The sequence below is a fragment of the Dermochelys coriacea genome, chromosome 2, assembly GCF_009764565.3.
Source record: "Dermochelys coriacea isolate rDerCor1 chromosome 2, rDerCor1.pri.v4, whole genome shotgun sequence".
NCBI classification, from domain to species: domain Eukaryota; kingdom Metazoa; phylum Chordata; order Testudines; family Dermochelyidae; genus Dermochelys; species Dermochelys coriacea.
This window is the reverse complement of record NC_050069.1, coordinates 127,317,648-127,336,168: the sequence shown is the minus strand read 5'-3', so window position 1 is coordinate 127,336,168 and position 18,521 is coordinate 127,317,648.

Below are 18,521 nucleotides of genomic sequence, written 5' to 3'. Positions count from 1 at the left end.
TTATATTGTCTTGAGGAAAACAAGACACAGAAGGGAAATGATGACTCTCAACAATTGGTATCTCAGCAAAACCTCAGTGGAATGTCACCGAACAAATAAGAGGCACTTTTCCATCCTGAAAGCTTTTCCCCTGTCAAATTTGAAAGTTTTGCTATAAACAGAGATGTTAAAACTTAGATTCTTTCAAATTTTTAATAATAGAAATGTCAGGCAATCTAGATATAGAGGTTGTTACCAGTTCCTCTATAATAGAGTGTGTGAAAGGTACATACAATACACACATCTACCTTTCAGTCATATTTTGTAGTTCAACCCAGACCAGTGAGTGGTGTTGTCACCATTTTTCCTGTAACCCTGAGTGCTGTAAAATGTTCTGCCATTGTAGTTCCCTGTCTGGAAGCTCACAGATGGCATACAAGCAAGTACTGAATGTCTGTGTGTTAAACAGCCCTCATTCAGCAACTCTGACTCCAGTAGCCTGCTTGTTACACCAGAACCCCACTCTGATCTCCACCAGCCTTGGTTACTACTAGCCAAGTGACCCCAACACACACACCCCAGTCCAAAATTTCCCCAAAACTGCTTGTCCTGAAATGTCCAGCCGTCTTCTGGAACATTTGGTGATAAGGTCTGTTGTTCCTTTAAACAGACAAAAGCCCAACAGCTTGTTGCTTTAACTGGAGTTGTTAATCACTTGAAGTAAAACATAATACTGGATTGATTTAGAATAAAAACAAGTTTATTTAATCTAAAAGAGAGAGGTTTTATGTGAGATCAGGTATAAAAATAAAGTCAGAAATGGTTACAAGCAAATAAAAGCAAAAAAACATTTTCTATTGACTAAGACTTAACAAAACTACAATCTTGGTTCAAGGTAAGATTCTTATCACATTACCTTGCAACAAGATAGCTAACCACTCCCTCTGTCAGAATCTCCCACAAAATCCAAAGTGCTTGGTTCTTTTGTGGTTTCTTGGTCTTTTGTGGTTATTTTTTAATAATACAATAATAAATGTATTATTCTCAAAGTCCAGTTCCCCTGCTGTGAGAAAAGGTGCCAGGGAGTCTGATGGAGAAGGTTCCATGATGGTTTCTTCCCCCATGGTGTTTTCTATAATGCAAACTGATCTGTCCCTGCAGCCTCCAATGTGCTAATGAATGGCCTCTTGGCTGTGATTGCCAGTTGTTAGTGATTGCACTTGGATGGAGGCATCAGCTATTCCTTTGCCTTGGAAAACAAATTGTTTACCTACTCCCCAGTCTTGTCTGGTTCAAATACGTGTTAGCTCCATATTTCCTTCACATTTGTACTGTCCCTGATCATACATACAACATGCAAAAATATTAGTGACCATTGTTGTTGGTTTTCTATTGATACCTTACATGACACATATTAAACACAGATTAAGACATAAGTGAATTGGGGTACACCAAACTAGTCAGACCAGCTGAAACTCACTACCTGATACCATTGAGCCTCTGGCATTGGAATGCTCTTAGGGTGGGTCTCTCTCTTTCTAATAACAAAATCATATACCCAATATAGTTTTGGTTGCATAATATGTAACTGACCTCATTTGAGCTGGCAGCAGTGTCAGTGCCAACACCTTAGTACAAAGTAAAGCATTTATGGCAGGTATAGCAGACTAATTCACGTCTTCTGTGGAGCAGTCACTAGTGTTATGCCTACACGGACCATGGCATTGAGCCTCCCAGCCCAAGTCAAGAGATGGGGTTTCTGCTAGTTCTCTAAAAATAGCTGTGTAGACAGCATTTTGAAGTCATGACTCTGGCTGGAGCTGAGGCTTGTAAGCCTGCCCTAGGCTTCAGAGCCTGAGCTCCAGCCCATGCCACTGCTTCAAGAGCTGTCTATGCAGCTATTTTTAGCATCATTGTGTTTGCCTTGCTAGTCAGAATCTGTCAACTGGTGCTGGGAAGCTCACTGTCACAGGCTATGTAGACACAAAAGAACAAAGGCCCAAACATAGCTAGTCTTAGTTAAATATACTGGTTGTGCTATTATTCTAGCACATAGGACCATGGATCAGGACCAGGAATCCATTTTGGTAGGTGCTATGAAAATACATAACAAAAAAGAGAGTTGATGGACCTTTACATTGGGAAATTGATTCCCCATGTTCTCTTACAGAAGAAATCATTAAAAAGCCACCTTCTAGTTATAACGATCACCTGATAGCTTCTGTGATGCTGTATTTATTACCTTTTTTTCAAGTAAGTATTCAAGTATTACCTTTTTTCAAATGGCTAAGGTAAATGTTTGCAATTTTTTTTTGTTTACCTCTGTAGAGCTTGTATGTGTGGTTCTTCTGCATTTAGTGAGAGTGACCACACTTCAAAACAGCACTGGAGGTACACTGAGAGATTGGATTAGCTGATGATGAAATGTTGTAATTTGAGGTGTTGCATTCCCACTACTTTAGCAACAGAAGCATCAGCATCACTTGAGCTTCAACTCCCCTTTCCTTCCCTCCCCCATGCATTCTGGGCCAGCTAACTTGAGTTTCAATCATGACTTACATTGAGCTAAAATTCAAAAATAGGGAACCAACCAGCAGCAGTAAGAACCACCACACTTACACTTTGTTATTTAATGTCCAATATGTATGTCCTGTGTGGAAAAGGTTGGTTTATGCAAAGAAGCTTGACCTTGTGCTGAAAAGACAGCTGCTGCTATATCACAGAATGTCTAAAACCAACAAATGTGAACTGGAATTGGTGCATCAGCTATCAGGAGAGTGGTCACAAGCGAAATGGAACAATTATGACAAGATAACGGATATCTGCTACACAGCCACACTGTAGTAATTAGATGCTCAAAATTGTGGAAATGCTTCCTAGCTGCAACAGAACCATGTAAAAAAAATCACTGATGGCTACACAACTGGAAATATGGTGCACATGACTTGAAATACTCGATGAGTATGTCAAAATGCACATTGACATTGCTGAATGCCTTCACAGTGGCACGAAGATGGATTGGTCAACTTGTAGATGTTTATATTGCTTCCAAGCAAGAGTTGGTAGGTCCCAAATCAATATGCAGAAATGAGGCTATTCCAATTACCCAGAGACATGTGATTGCAGTGAAACACAAACCATGGAACATCTATTCTTCTGCTGATTTCTTGGGGAGCAATGGACGATCTTGGCAGGTCTACAGACCAGGCCATATTGTGTGCCCAATGCTAGAAAAACTTATGGTTGTGGTGGAAGGGCATGAGAAGAACTTGAATGAGAGATTTCTGTGTGTGTTTGGGAGTTTAGGTAGGGTTAACACTCAAGTTATATCTCAAGCTAACTATGCTGTGGAAAGACACCCAGGAACAGCCCTAGAGGTTTTGCCTGCCAAGGCAAAAAGTACTTTTGGTGACGCACACCCTGAGAAGCTGAGCCCCCCCAAAAAAACAACAACCAACCCCCACAGCCAGCCAGTCAGCAGAGGAAGAAGGCCAGCAGCACAGTGGTACGGTGCCTTCTAGTAGTTGCTACCTACAGCAACCGCCCTGCTCACCCACTCCTAGAACTGGGTCTGGCCATACCCATGCTGTCACAAAGTTGCTGTGCCATACATACTGATCCAGGAAGCACATCTGTATGTATGACTTGGCTCTCAGGAAAATGAGCATGTGTACGTGTGTGCTTCCTACTTGGAGGGAAAATGAAGGGGATTTTTGAATTAGCAGCTGCAGTAGCAGCAAGGGAGCTGCCTCTGTCCCTTCTTCCAGTAATAAATACATGTTCTGTTGTTATTAAGCTCATGCCATGTCATCATTCCAGGGACTCTGCTTGTTTATGCTAACCTACCAAAGAGATCATGAGATCACACAACAAACATGGTATCTCCGCCTGATTCTCAGGATTCTGCGATACTCCCCCATCCCAACCCCCCTCCCATCACACCTTTTTGGAGGGAGATTGAGTAATGCTATCTATGCGTATTTCTACATGTTGGATGCCACTTTGTCTGAAAATAGTAGGTTGCTCATGTGATTTAATGTTGTCCTTGACAGATGCAAAATTTTACCAGGATTTCAATATTTCTACTTCCTGGAAGTAATTGATATAAGTCAACTGATTTATTTCCATCTGTGAGGTGGCAAAAGATTAACCAATAGTGCTAAAACATATAATTTTCAGTGGTTCAATATGTCGAGAGACAAACAAATCTCTTAATTAGAAATTGACAGCTCCGGTACTCATTTGAACTAGCTTTTGCTTACTTCTTGAGTCACTTTCCTCAAGCTATAGCTAGTCATTAAAACACCCCAAAGGTTCTCTCTGCAGGTATGTAAATCCAGATCCTTGCTGGTGGCAGACTTAATTAAGGTAACAGCTGGATATTCAGTCTTCACATACAAGAGAAAAAATACAAGGGATGTTAATGTTTCTCAAAGTATCATGAAAGAAAAGGATAGCACGAGACGGGAATGAGCCTGTCTAAGTGGCATTATCATTTAAGTAGTAGAAGGGGTATTTGACTGTTACTGGGGGAAAAAGCTCATTTGTTTCAGGCATTAGCTGAAACAATGACTAAAATATGACAACAGAAGAAAACCTGATCATTCTGTATTATGAAGGTATGGGCAAATGGCTTAGTTTCAAATGCAAACATCTGCGAACTTGAAGCATTAGAATGTAGTTCTGAATTTAAATGAGCCAAAGATTGTGTAACAGCCTTCCATTTCTAGAAACCATCTCATCTTTTGAGTCTTCCTTGCAGATAGAATTGTGATGAAAGGGTAAACAAAAAAACTACTGCTCAGTATATCTCTATGTTCCATTTATTCTAGATATGTTTATATAGAAATGGTATTCCTTTGGGAGGGATGTTGAATTTCTTGTTTTGATTTTGTTTTGTTTTTAATGTTGATGCCATGATTTTATCTGTCTGTGTTTTTCCTTTTTCCATTTTGCATTGTCTGATAATTGAAACAGTGTGGGTGAGGTAATATCTTTTATTGAACCAACTTCTGCTGGGGAAATAAGTTTTCAAGTTACTCAGAGCTGGCCTTCAGATCTGGGAAAGTTACTCAGAGTGTCACACCTGAATACAAGATGAAACATATTGCATAGCATAAGTAGTTAACATTAAGGGAATATTCAAGGTCATAGGACAAAAAGAGGAGGGGGGAGTAAGTGGGTTACAGATTGTTGCAATAAGTCATAAATCCAGTGTCTTTATTAAGACTGTGATTTTTAATGTCTAACAATGTTACAAATTTAAGTTCCCAGGGTTGTCTTTTGCGGGTGTTGAGGACAAGGACTGGGAGGTCAGATATGGAGTGATGGTTTTGTGAAAAGTATTTGCCCCTGGGTGTGTTTGTCTTATTTTCTGTGAAAGTTCATTCATAAGCATAGAGATTGTCTGGTTTCACCCCTGTAGTAGTTGTTGGGGCACTGGGTTCACTAGATGAGATATACCACATGTGTAGGACTCATTGATCTTGAAAGTGTGTTGTAGGGGGTAATTCATTGTTGTAGCAGTGGAGAGATGTCTGCAGGTTTTCCATCTGTTGTTAAAGTAGGGTATGGTGCTGCTGAGTCCGTGTGGTCTATGGGAGCATGTCTCTGCTGATTAACTTAGTGAAGTTATGAGGTTGTTTAATGATTCCCCTGTATTGGTTCCATTGTGGGGTGGTAAGGGACAACTAGGGGTGTGCAGTAGAAGGTTGTTTTTTCCACCCCTATATTGAAGCAGATTTTCTTGTGGTATTTTGGCAGCCCATTCCATGATGCAATCTCTTCTCTGGTGGAGTGTCCTGATTTGGTGAAAAAGGTTTTAAGTATGTGAAAGTGTGTATCCCAGACTTTCTCCTCGGAGCATAATCTGTGGTGTCTGAGGGCCAGGTTGTAGATAACAGATTTCTTGGTTTGTTTTGGGATGGTCACTGGATCTTTGAAGGTAAGTGGTCCAATAAAAGTAATTACCTCACTCATCTTGTCTGAGTGATATCTTAGGACCAACATGGATACAATACTGCAAACAAACTGAAACAATAGCATTCATGATTTGCATGGAGATGATGTCAAAGGGGAATGGGTTGCCAAAGGGTGGGATTTGTGAACCTTTATACTAACATGGAAGGAACCTGAAAAACTACTAAACAGAGCTGTCTCCAAGTTCTGGAACTCAATGGCATTGAAAATATACTTTGGCATCAGAAACAATCAAGAATGTAAACTTTTATATGTTTTCAATGTGAAATCCATATTCACTTAATAGATGGGCCCATTTTCCCTAATTTGTTCTTCTAATATGCATTTAATTTAAGCTTGAAAACGGACCCATTTTCACTAGAAGTTAGGCTCCAATTGAGATATCTTTCCCAATTTGCCCTTATGCCTCAATGCCATTTGTGAGCACACTTCCTGCATTTTCCAATGCAGTTTTGGTACCTGTGCATGCCATTTTATTTACAAAATCCAGCTTTCATTTTAGTTTGTTATCCTGGAATTTTGCTATATCTGACTTGACTAAAAATAAATTCCTTTGCATTTTTCTAATTTTTCAAATTTGATCCAGTGTAAAATCTTTCCATATCTAGCAAAAATATAAAACTTTTTGCTTTGAAAATGGAGTAATTGTGGAAAGAATAATTCAAGAACTTTTTCCACAGTGGAGAAATTCCAGCTTTTTATTTTTGCAGAGAATGTAGATTCATAAGAATTGCCATAACAGATAAGACTACAGATTCATCTAACTCAGTGACTCTCTGACATTGGCCAGTACCAGATGATGTAGAGGAAGATGCAAGAAACTCTGAAGTAAACAGTTATAGAATAGGTACAATTTCTTCCTAACACCCTTTAGTTAGGGCTTTGTTTATGTCTTGAAGCATATATTGTATAGTAAATGAAAATTACTTTTTAATTTTTACAAACACCAGCCCCACCTCACGATTCTCAACAGAACAAAAAATAGATTTTTACATCTTTTTTTTCTGGTGATGACAATTTTAGGTACAAACTTGTTTACTAAAATGAGATCCATTCTATTCCTCTAGAAAAAAATCTTTAAAATAAAGTTACAATTTCTGTCCTAAAATAAAGCACACATCATTTCAATCAATGTTATGCAAAAAAGAGGAAAATATTTCAGTTTAGACACCTTTAACTGAGATGTACTTTTTTTTGTTCATGTCTACAGTATCTAACTTAATTTTTATATACTCCTCAGCTGCACTGCAGTTACATTGACACTACAGGTTTCAGAATAGCAGCCGTGTTAGTCTGTATTCGCAAAAAGAAAAGGAGTACTTGTGGCACTTTAGAGACTAACAAAAATACAGAGGGGTGATTTCCACCAAATGCATCTGATGAAGTGAGCTGTAGCTCACGAAAGCTTATGCTCAAATAAATTTGTTAGTCTCTAAGGTGCCACAAGTACTGCCACTGCAGTGCTCTTTTGCCTCATTAGATGTAAAGCTTATGAGGTGTAGTAGTACTTTAAATGCACACTTTCAGTGGTATACAGGCTCATACCCAAATTTCTCCTTAACTACATTTCATTTGTGTCTTAGTAACAGAAATTAATACATTTTTACTCTTGTAAAGTCCTGGGAAGTTACACAAATAGTAGGAGGTTTTCGATAGGGACCAAATCCATAGAAAAGTTTCAATTAGTTGGGCCAAATTAATATCTATTATATTGGAAAGAGAGTGGAGGGTGAAATCTAGATATTGTTAGGCATCCCTCTAGGAAATATATTTGATGATTTAACCCATTTATAATAGGCAGTTTCTGTGTTTTTCATTTTTCACTTTTTGGTCTTATGCAGAAACACCACATTGAAATACGGACATTTATTGAAAAATAAAACATGCAAAGAGATCTGTCAAGTTTAATTTGTTTCAATCTGCATTTTTCCCCAGAAGCTTTTGTTGAGCAGTCTACTCCTCTAGCCTGAAAGTAAAGTGGGTTGTCCCAGTCTTGCACATCATTTCCTAATGTATGATTTTTTCATTAAACAGAATACATGAATATAACATGAGACAATCTTGTCTCCCATTATGTTGGTAAAGTTTCAACATTTTATTCTAGTTTTATCCATGTTAAATGAAGGCTGGCAAACATTCAGCTAACCACTCCTCTGGTGATTCAGCCATCCCCTAAATGTTGTCTTTCTGAACTTTTAACAAATATCTGAATTATATGGTCATTTGCATGATTTGTGGTGAATGGATGGGTTTTAGTTTCATGGGGTCTCCACAGTTATATTTGTTTTGTCTTTATAAAGATCCTAATAAAAATGAATCAATTGTTGACTTTGCAGAGGAGAACTTTATGTAAACAGTTTAATACTGGTGTTTGCATAATGTAAAATTGGCTAAAGTCCTGTTTTATTGCTGTTCTAGAACTCTTTTTTTAAATAAGAGTAAAACTTCAAAAAATAAATCATTAGCAATTATTCATATTAGAGATGGATGAATGAAAAGGATTTGGAATTCAGTTCTAACATATGCTAAAGATTTCAGATACATATTCAAAGTGTTACCACACTTCTTTTTCCAATCAAGGCAATGCATACTGTGGCAAATTGCTAGCACTACTATGATGGTCTCGCACTTCCTCTTCTTGTGGGGGGGTTCAGGGCACCATTTCTTGCCCCTATACTGGTGTATTAACTGCCCCACTAGTGTCCTAGAGGAGGGAGTGGAGAGGGAGGGTCTCAGGCTTGCCCTCTACTCCGGGTCCTAGCCCAGAGGCCATAGGGATAGTGGTAAGCCACTAGAACTAGCGTTTCTTCCCCAAGCTACTTTCCTCTCCTGCCCTTCAGCTTGTGGGGCTTCCTGCCCTCCCTCTGCACAAACCAGGAGTCCCTTTACCTAGGATCTTGGTCTTCTTAGCCCACCGCAGCACCTCTCCAAACTCTCCTCTGCTTCCCTCCAAACTGCTTTCTGCTCCAACACCAATCCACTCTTTTTCAACTCCTCCAAACTCCTCTTTGCTCCAATGCCAATCCACTCTGCTTCAACTCCTCCACACTGCTCTCTGCCCCAACATCAATCCACTCTGCTTCAACTCCTCCTCTTGTCTGATTGAAGCAGGGTTTTTTTTTATCGTGTAACTGGCTTCAGGTACTTTAATTGGCTTCAGGTGCTTTAATTAATTTATAGCAAACTTTCTTCCCTCTACAGGGAATAAGGCTCCCTTCTAACACTCTCCTGCTGCCTTCTGCCCATGCTGTATCACAATACACAGCCAGATAATGTTTAACCTAATCTTGAGATTTACTGGTTTGGTTTGCAATAGAAGTGACCCAAGTGGCAGGGGAACAGAGCAGATGGGAACTGGAAATGAAATTAAGAGCAAAAGCCCTAAATGGCTTAGATCCTACCTATCTGACAGATCTGTACTAAAACATAATAGTTGTGACCAGCAGAGGTGCTGAAGTTGTAGTCCGAACTGTTATATAAGAGAAGGGGCAACTGGCAGGGAGTTCCCTGTGAGGGGCCCTAGATTCAGGAATTTTAACGCCCTGGGTCTGAAATAGCCCAGGTCTGATGGCATCAAAGCACACAGCAAAGCTCATCTTCCACTTCTGCCTCTTTTCAAATGCTAGAGAATGAAGATTTCTATTGACTTCAGTGGACTTTTGATCAGGACCTTCAAGATTTTTAGCATAATTTAATGATTTTTTTTCATTGTGTAATACCATAGACAAAAAGAATTGAAGTATGTTACACATCAGTTTTTGTTGATTGTCTATCTAGTTTTATGAGGTGTATTTTTTTAAATAATGTAATCATATTGATTTATTTGTAGGTTGAATTTATGGGTGAATGGCAAATGGTTAAAGGGAACTGGACTGAACTGAGATTTTAGAATTGGCTTCAAAAAGGAGTTTCTGTCTCTGTTTTTTGTTTTTTGTTTTTGTTCCCCTCCTTCCCCCCAATGGAAAATTTTGAAAGATCTTGGATTCATAGATTCATAGATACTAAGGTCAGAAGGGACCATTCTGATCATCTAGTACGACCTCCTGCACAGCGCAGGCCACAGAATCTCACCCACCCACTCCTACAGAAAACCTCACCTATATCTGAGCTATTGAAGTCCTCAAATCATGGTTTAAAGACTTCAAGGAGCAGAGAAGCCTCCCTCAAGTCACCCATGCCCCATGCAACAGAGGAAGGCGAAAAACCTCCAGGGCCTCTCCAATCTGCCCTGGAAGAAAATTCCTTCCTGACCCCAAATATGGCAATCAGCTAAACCCTGAGCATATGGGCAAGATTCACGAGCCAGATACTACAGAAAATTCTTTCCTGGGTAACTCAGATCCCATCCATCTAATATCCCATCTCAGGGGATTAGTCCTATTTACCCTGAATATTTAAAGATCAATTACTTACCAAAATCCCATTATCCCATCATACCATCTCCTCCATAAACTTATCGAGTAGACTCTTAAAACCAGAAAGATCTTTTGCCCCCACTGCTTCCCTTGGAAGGCTATTCCAAAACTTCACTCCTCTGATGGTTAGAAACCTTCGTCTAATTTCAAGTCTAAACTTCCTGGTGGCCAGTTTATACCCATTTGTTCTTGTGTCCACATTGGTGCTGAGCTGAAATAATTCCTCTCCCTCTCCAGTATTTATCCCTCTGATATATTTATAGAGAGCAATCATATCTCCCCTCAACCTTCTTTTAGTTAGGCTAAACAAGCCAAGCTCCTTAAGTCTCCTTTCATAAGACAAGTTTTCCATTCCTCGGATCATCCTAGTAGCCCTTCTCTGTACCTGCTCCAGTTTGAATTCATCCTTTTTAAACATGGGAGACCAGAACTTCACACAGTATTCTAGGTGAGGTCTCACCAGTGCCTTGTATAATGGTACTAAAACCTCCTTATCCCTACTGGAAATGCCTCTCCTGATGCATCCCAAAACCGCATTAGCTTTTTTCACAGCCATATCACATTGGCAGCTCATAGTCATCCTATGATCAACCAATACTCCAAGGTCCTTCTCCTCTTCCGTTACTTCTAATTGATGCGTCCCCAACTTATAACTAAAATTCTTGTTATTAATCCCTAAATGCATAATCTTACTCTTCTCATTATTAAATTTCATCCTATTACTATTACTCCAGTTTACTAGGTCATCCAGATCCTCCTGTATAATATCCCGATCCTTCTCTGAATTGGCAATACCTCCCAGCTTTGTATCATATACAAGCTTTATTAGCACACTCCCACTTTTTGTGCCAAGGTCAGTAATAAAAAGATTAAATAAGATTGGTCCCAAAACCGATCCCTGAGGAACTCCACTGGTAACCTCCCTCCAACCTGACTGTTCTCCTTTCTGTAGGACCCATTGCAGTCTCCCCTTTAACCAATTCCTTATCCACCTTTTGATGTTCATATTGATCCCCATCTTCTCCAATTTAACTAATAATTCCCCATGTGGCACGGTATCAAATGTCTTACTGAAAATTAGGTAAATTAGATCCACTGTATTTCCTTTATCTAAAAAATCTGTTACTTTTTCAAAAAAGGAGATTAGTTTGGTTTGGCACGATCTACCTTTTGTAAAACCATGTTGTATTTTGTCCCATTTACCATTGACTTCAATGTCCTTAACTAATTTCTCCTTCAAAATTTTTTCCAGGACCTTGCATACTACAGATGTCAAACTAACTGGCCTGTAGTTACCCGGATCACTTTTTTTTCCTTTCTTAAAAATAGGAACTATATTAGCAATTCTCCAGTCATTCGATACAACTTTGTACCCAATGATTCATTCCGATGTGGGATGATACCAAATTCCAGAACCTCCCGGTTTTTTTTCACAAAATGGAATTCTTCCTTTCCAGCCAGCCCTAAACTTAATAACTGTCATAACCTTTCAATAAAATAATGTGGAGTGGATAAGTGGCCATAATGTTAAAAAAAAGGTTTTATACATTAATGTACCATGTAAAAAAACTAATCTGCAAGCTTAGCAAATATGGGTCAGTGTTGATCTTTAAAGTGGTTGCAATATTGGATTTGAAAGTAAAGACAGAGACTCTGGAGTTAAACAAGTGTGACTAAACAGGTAACAAGTGAAATGTCACAACAATTTGCATAAAGAACTCATTTAGTTTACTTTGGATCTTATCCAGCACCCACTGAAATCAATGGAAAACCCCAATTTTAATGGAGCAGGATCAGATCCTTATCAGTAATTTAGAAGAAGGAATGTATGGTAAAGTGAGGACATTTGCAGGTCTCATATAATAATGGGATAAGGTGCCTAGTTCCTACAGTGTGCCTGAATGACTTGAGTAGATTAGTAGGTGCTTGGGTTATAAACTGTTAATCCAATTCAGTATAGAAAAAAGTCATATAATATAGCAGAGCAGAACAAGATACATGACAAATATTTCCTTGAATGTCTCTCGCAACACCAAATGTTCCACAGTGGATCAGGTGGTGAAAGTGCATTGATCGAACACTAATAGCTTTCACACAATGTTTGGAAGAGCTTCAAAGAGAAAAGGCAGATTCTGGAGCTCTATATGAAGGATGTCGGTCTGAAGGAATTAATAGTTGACATGCCATTCATAGCTTTTTTTGAGAGGAAGTGCGGAAGGGCCATTTAAGTAACCATCTAATACTTCTGTCCATATTACAAAAGGTAAATTATGTTTTAATAAAGACACCTATATATTGTTGGCTAACATGGTCTGATATGCTGTATACATTGAATGCAAAGAATAAAAAGTGTAACATTATATAATCCAAGCACTTTTAAATTGTGAAATGGAGAGTTAAGAATGGAACCTCTCCTTTCTTTCCTGTTGCATGTGCCTTAACAGATATTCTATTCCTCATTATTTAGTCTTACCAAAGGCATTAGATCTATTCTAAATTGTACTGTGTCTCTGGGCCTTTGCCAACAGATGATTGCCACTGAAAGTAACCACTTAGGAAGCAGAGTCTGTGAATTTCAATTGCTATTGTCTAACTGTACTTTTCTTTATTGTTTTTGATAGACTCAGAATTGGTGTATGTTGAATCTGACTTTATTTCTTAACTTTAAGGAAGAGTAACAGTTTTTCCTCCATATATGTTTATGTGTATATCAGTCTGGCCCACTATAGGATATAATCTGTTGCTTTGCCTTGTGAAGATCTTTCCTCCTTAAATTCTTCGCAGGATAAAATATTTTTTCATCTCCCTTGATTATTTGACTTTGTGGTGAACTTCTTACTTCCTGCTCAGTACCTAACTATGCCATCCAAAAGGAGGCAGCAGCACTAGTTCACACAGGTTGGGAAGCCTGTGTTGGCAGAGTATGAGGTGGGAAGAAATTCCATAAGAAGGCAGAGTTATACCTTCGCTGAAAAGGAGGAGGACGAAGAGAACTAGTTGTCATTCTTTCTAGATTGGCTTACAACCATGAGTGCCTATCTCAGGGCAGATTGTCAATAACAAAGGAGAGACCCTAAATGGGCGGTAAGTTCTATAATTAGATTTCACCAAGCCAGTAACAAATGTGAACTTGTGGATCGCTATACTAGTCTTACCATGGAGTCACAGACAGTCCCTTTAGATTCTCCAGTCTATCTTGCCACCCAGACAAACAGGACTTAGTGATAAATTGTAATTTACAGTAAAAATCACCCAATGTTCAGGTTGCTGTCCAGTCCAAGAGACCTGTCATTACCCTCAGATTAGTTGGTACCCAAGATTTTACACCAAGGACAATGTCAGTATTAGCCAATTCTATAATAAATGATCTAAAGGTTCATTAACTAGGAAAAAGAAAAAGAGAGTTATTTTACAGGTTAAAGCAAGCAAACATATACACACAAAAGTGATTTATCTAAGTCCTAAGAGCAACAGGGTTGAAGTGATTTGTCTATTCAAAGGGTCTTTCAGGGAAAACCCCGGAGGCAGCCCCTGGGGATCTCTGACTTCAGTTTATAGACTCTGGCCCTGTCAGAGTGCAAACTGCCAAAAAGATAGAAAATGTTCCTGTCTTTTGTTTTATCTTCCTTGCACATAGCATTTCCCAGGTATGATAGGGCCATTAACCAACACTTTGTATTGTGATGGACCTCGATGACCCAATTGATTTTGATAGTTCTTCTGTAGGGTGGAGGGAGGAGGGTTATTCCTGAGCATGAGTTCACAAGTTCAAAACAAAAAATGTCAAGGTTATAAAGCAAAACGTACATGTTTTCTTATAGCATGGAATACAGACATTACAAGTTAGATTAATCCATGCAGCAATTTATAAGCATTTCATAAATGTAAACACTAAATACAGGGTGAACTGGTCTGATCTCCAGCTATAAGTTTGTCAGTTCTTAGCTAATGCCTGCAGCCTGGGCAGAAGCTGGCAGGTGGCCTATCAGCATTATACAAATATTACTGCTTCTTTAACAGGAGGCGAGTTGGTTGGGACAGAGTAAAGAAACCTGAGCACCACTAGTTATTTTTCAGCAGTGTAAGAGACTGAATGAACAGAGTGGCTGAAGTTGTTGCTGTTTTCATAGGGAGTCATAAGGAAGGGGAGAGGAGAGTGGGGAGGAACAGAGTAGAGATATCTGGAAATTTTTTTATATGTTTTTTTTTCCATAGGAAAATGGCAATTCATCGAAGCTGACACTGCTCATGGAAAGGGTTGGTGTAATCAAATTTCCCTTTTAAAACACTTTTTTGGGGGAAAAGGTTATGAAACTATAAAAATGAAACCTTTTGGGATTTTCTAAATTGAAAAGTTTGATTTTGGAGATTCAAAGAGATGATGTGAAAAGTTAGGCTACGGTTTGAAAAAAAAAATAAAACAAAAAAGTCAGAATTGGAATAAAACATTTTGAAATGATTGAAATTAAATGTGTTGATTGACCAGGTCCAAGAGCGGTTTTGGATTTTTGGTTCATGGACATTTTTGAGATTTTGACAGAGAGAGGAGGGCATTTTGCACAGACACCAGCAAGAACAACAGAAGTGGGCTCTCCTGCAGCAGCAGAAGAGCCCAAGGGACAGAATTTAATTAGGGTGGTTTTGGGGGGGGGCTGGCAGAATCTATTGATGCTGTGACTTATTTATTAGAGGGAGTATATACACATGCTGGTGGAAATTAAGAATGGTTTTTTGAGGCATGACTTTTGTGGGACTTGTTTTTCACTGAAGTAATTAGATATAATTATTGAGCAAGCAGATACTGGGGAAACTTTTCAAGCCTTGCTCAGCATTCTTCCCCCAGATCAAGCAAAGAGTGAGTGATAAGCCACATCTAGTGGACTTTAGGGAGAGCCAGCCCTGGACCACCTCAGAGACTGAGCCCAGACATTTTGGAGCCAGTATCCCTTGTTTGAGGCATCTGGGTGGGGATGTGGGGATCTTTGTTTTTGAGGATAAGGATGATGTACCTTGTCTGGTAGCCTTCCTCCCCTTTTTCAGGGATCCAGTTACTATAGTCTGGATGCTGGTGCTGTCTCTGACTGAAGCTGTTTCTCTGAGTAGCCATTTGGCTTTTAGATCACTACAAGACTCAAGTTTAAAGTATATAAAATGGTGGGACTAGAAACCCTCTAGCGGTTTTTCTGTATTGATGCATGTGCACTCTAAATATGTATAATTGTTGAAATGTTGTCATGTCTCCCAGGGTGGTCTGAGAATTTAAAAAATAGTCCAGCAGTTTGCAATCTCCTCCAGAGTTTCTGTTTGCTGCCTCATCTTTGGAAGCGGTTCAATTAGTAGACCAGTATCCTACTTCTTAACAAATACTTTACAAGACAAGGTCTCCTTGGAGACAATTTATTCAGCAATACAAAATTTATATTATTTTCAATTTAAAGTGAACCTGATATTGTTTAAGATTCTAAACATAAAGCAATAGACTTTATCTGTTGAGAATATAATAAGATTTAGAAGATAAGGTGATTGAGAGAAATACAATTTCAGTGTGTTGTAATTAAAAGATCACCTCCTAATACAGTGTTTTGCAAACTTTTGCTTGCTGGCACCTCGCCAGAAAAATAAAAACAATTGTGCACCCCCTGTCCTTGCTGCACCTGATAGTATTAAGTCTACACATCCTAAATTATACATCTTTTATATGGCCTTCCCCCAGACTCCATTTTGGGCAAAGCTGATAGATCTTCGTAACTCACTTCCTTTCTTGTTTTGTATGCCTTTACGTACAATGAAAGAGTGAACAATGCTAACATTTTGAGTATCTTCACGGGCATCTGAGTTAATACCATTTGAAAAGCACAGGGCGATTCACACTTCAGAAGTGTTGTTTCAGGGTCTCTGCAAACTCAGGCAGATGCCTTTGCTTTGCTAACCTTCAAAACATTAATTGAGTGTTTCCTTGCAGCTCTAACAGTTAGGCACCAACGATATGCCACAGCTGCAACACTCTAGCATAGGCACTCATTACAGTACTGGAAGAGGTTCTTCCATTGCTGTATCATTTCCAAGAGATGATAGTTAGATCAAGGAAAGATTTTTCCATTGATCTAGTAGTGGCTATGCCGGAGGTTAGGTTGCCTTAACTACATGACACGGGGCGTGAAATTTTTCACAGCCCTGAGCGATCTAGTTAAGCTGACCTAATTTCATAATGAAGACCAGGCCTAGCTTTCTAAAAATGAAAGCTGATACTCTGAAGAACATTATAGAGGTAAGCCCACAGCAGGTGCACCCTGCACTCTAGGATACAACTTCGCAAATTGCATTGAAATGTAAAAAATAATTATCTATTTTAATACAGCATATTATCTAAGATTTCTAGGTATTGCTGAATTTTTGGTGGGTAAGAAGCATAAAAAAGGTGTTACCTATTTATCCCTCACACTGATATAACTCCATTGATTTGTGGCTATGAAAATAACCTTTTCAAATATGGTCCAATGTATTAGAGAGGCTAGTCCTATAGGAAAAGCAGAAGAGTCAAGGGAGACTACACCAAATATGAGCCCCAGGAGGATACAGGATGTGGTGAAGAGGATTATAAGGGAAAATAGGAATGGAAAGAACTTGCAGCCAGAGGGAACAGGGGAGAGACTGGAGAATAGCACTGTCACCAGGAAAAGACAGGTCTATGTGATTGGGGACTCTTTATTGAGAAGAATAGACAGGCCTGTAACTAGAGCTGATCCAGAGAATAGAAGGGTGTGCTGTCTTCCGGGTGCTAAGATACGGGATGTAGACCTGAGGTTGAAAAGGATCCTAAAGGGAGAGGGAAAGAATCCCCTAGTTATCCTTCATGTGGAAACAAATGATGCAGCTAGATCCTCGCTAGAAAGTCTTAAGGGAGACTATGCTAGGCTGGGGAAGACGCTTAAGGAAATTGAGGCTCAGGTGATCTTTAGTGGGATCCTTCCTGTTCCTAGAGAAGGGCAACAAAGGTGTGACAAGATTATGACTGTTCAAAGATGGCTTAGGCAGGGGTGCTATAAGGAGGGCTTTGGGATGTATGGCCACTGGGAGGCATTCACGGACAGAGGACAGTTCTCTCGGGATGGACTTCATCTGAGTAGGGAAGGAAATAGACTTCTAGGATGGAGGCTGGCACAACTGATAAAGAGAGCTTCAAACTAGGAATTAGGGGGAGATGGATGGGAGATGTCCAGGTAATCTCTACGCCAGATTTTAGCACTGAGAGGGAAGAAGACGAAGTAAGAAAGGATACAGCCGTGGGTAGGAGAATGTATATAAGGAGCGAGGGCGGTGTGGATACTAGTCTAATAGGTTATACTGGCTGTAGAATGACTGTGCCTAATAGGGTACAAAATGTGAGCGAGGCCAAACAGCAAAAATTAAGATGTTTGTACACCAATGCGAGGAGCCTAGGTAACAAAATGGAGGAACTAGAGCTACTGGTGCAGGAAGTGAAACCAGATATTATAGGGATAACAGAAACATGGTGGAATAGTAGTCATGACTGGACTACAGGTATTGAAAGGTATGTGCTGTTTAGGAAAGACAGAAGCAAAGGTAAAGGTGGTGGAGTACCATTGTATATCAATGATGAGGTAGAATGTAAGGAAATAAGAAGCGATGCAATGGATAAGACAGAGTCCGTCTGGGCAAAAATTACATTGGGGAAGATAACTAGTAAAGCCTCTCCTACGATAGTGCTTGGGGTGTGCTATAGACCTCCGGGATCTAATCTGGATACGGATAGAGCCCTTTTTAATGTTTTTAATAAAGTAAATACTAATAGAAACTGCGTGATCATGGGAGACTTTAACTTCCCAGATATAGACTGGAGGACCAGTGCTAGTAATAATAATAGGGCTCAGATTTTCCTAGATGCGATAGCTGATGGATTCCCTCATCAAGTAGTTGCTGAACCGACTAGAGGGGATGCCATTTTAGATTTAATTTTGGTGAATAGTGAGGACCTCATAGAAGAAATGGTTGTAGGGGACAATCTTGGCTCAAGTGATCATGAGCTAATTCAGTTCAAACTAAATGGAAGGATTAAGAAAAATAAATCTGCAACTAGAGTTTTTGATTTAAAAAGGGCTGACTTTCAAAAATTAAGGAAATTAGTTA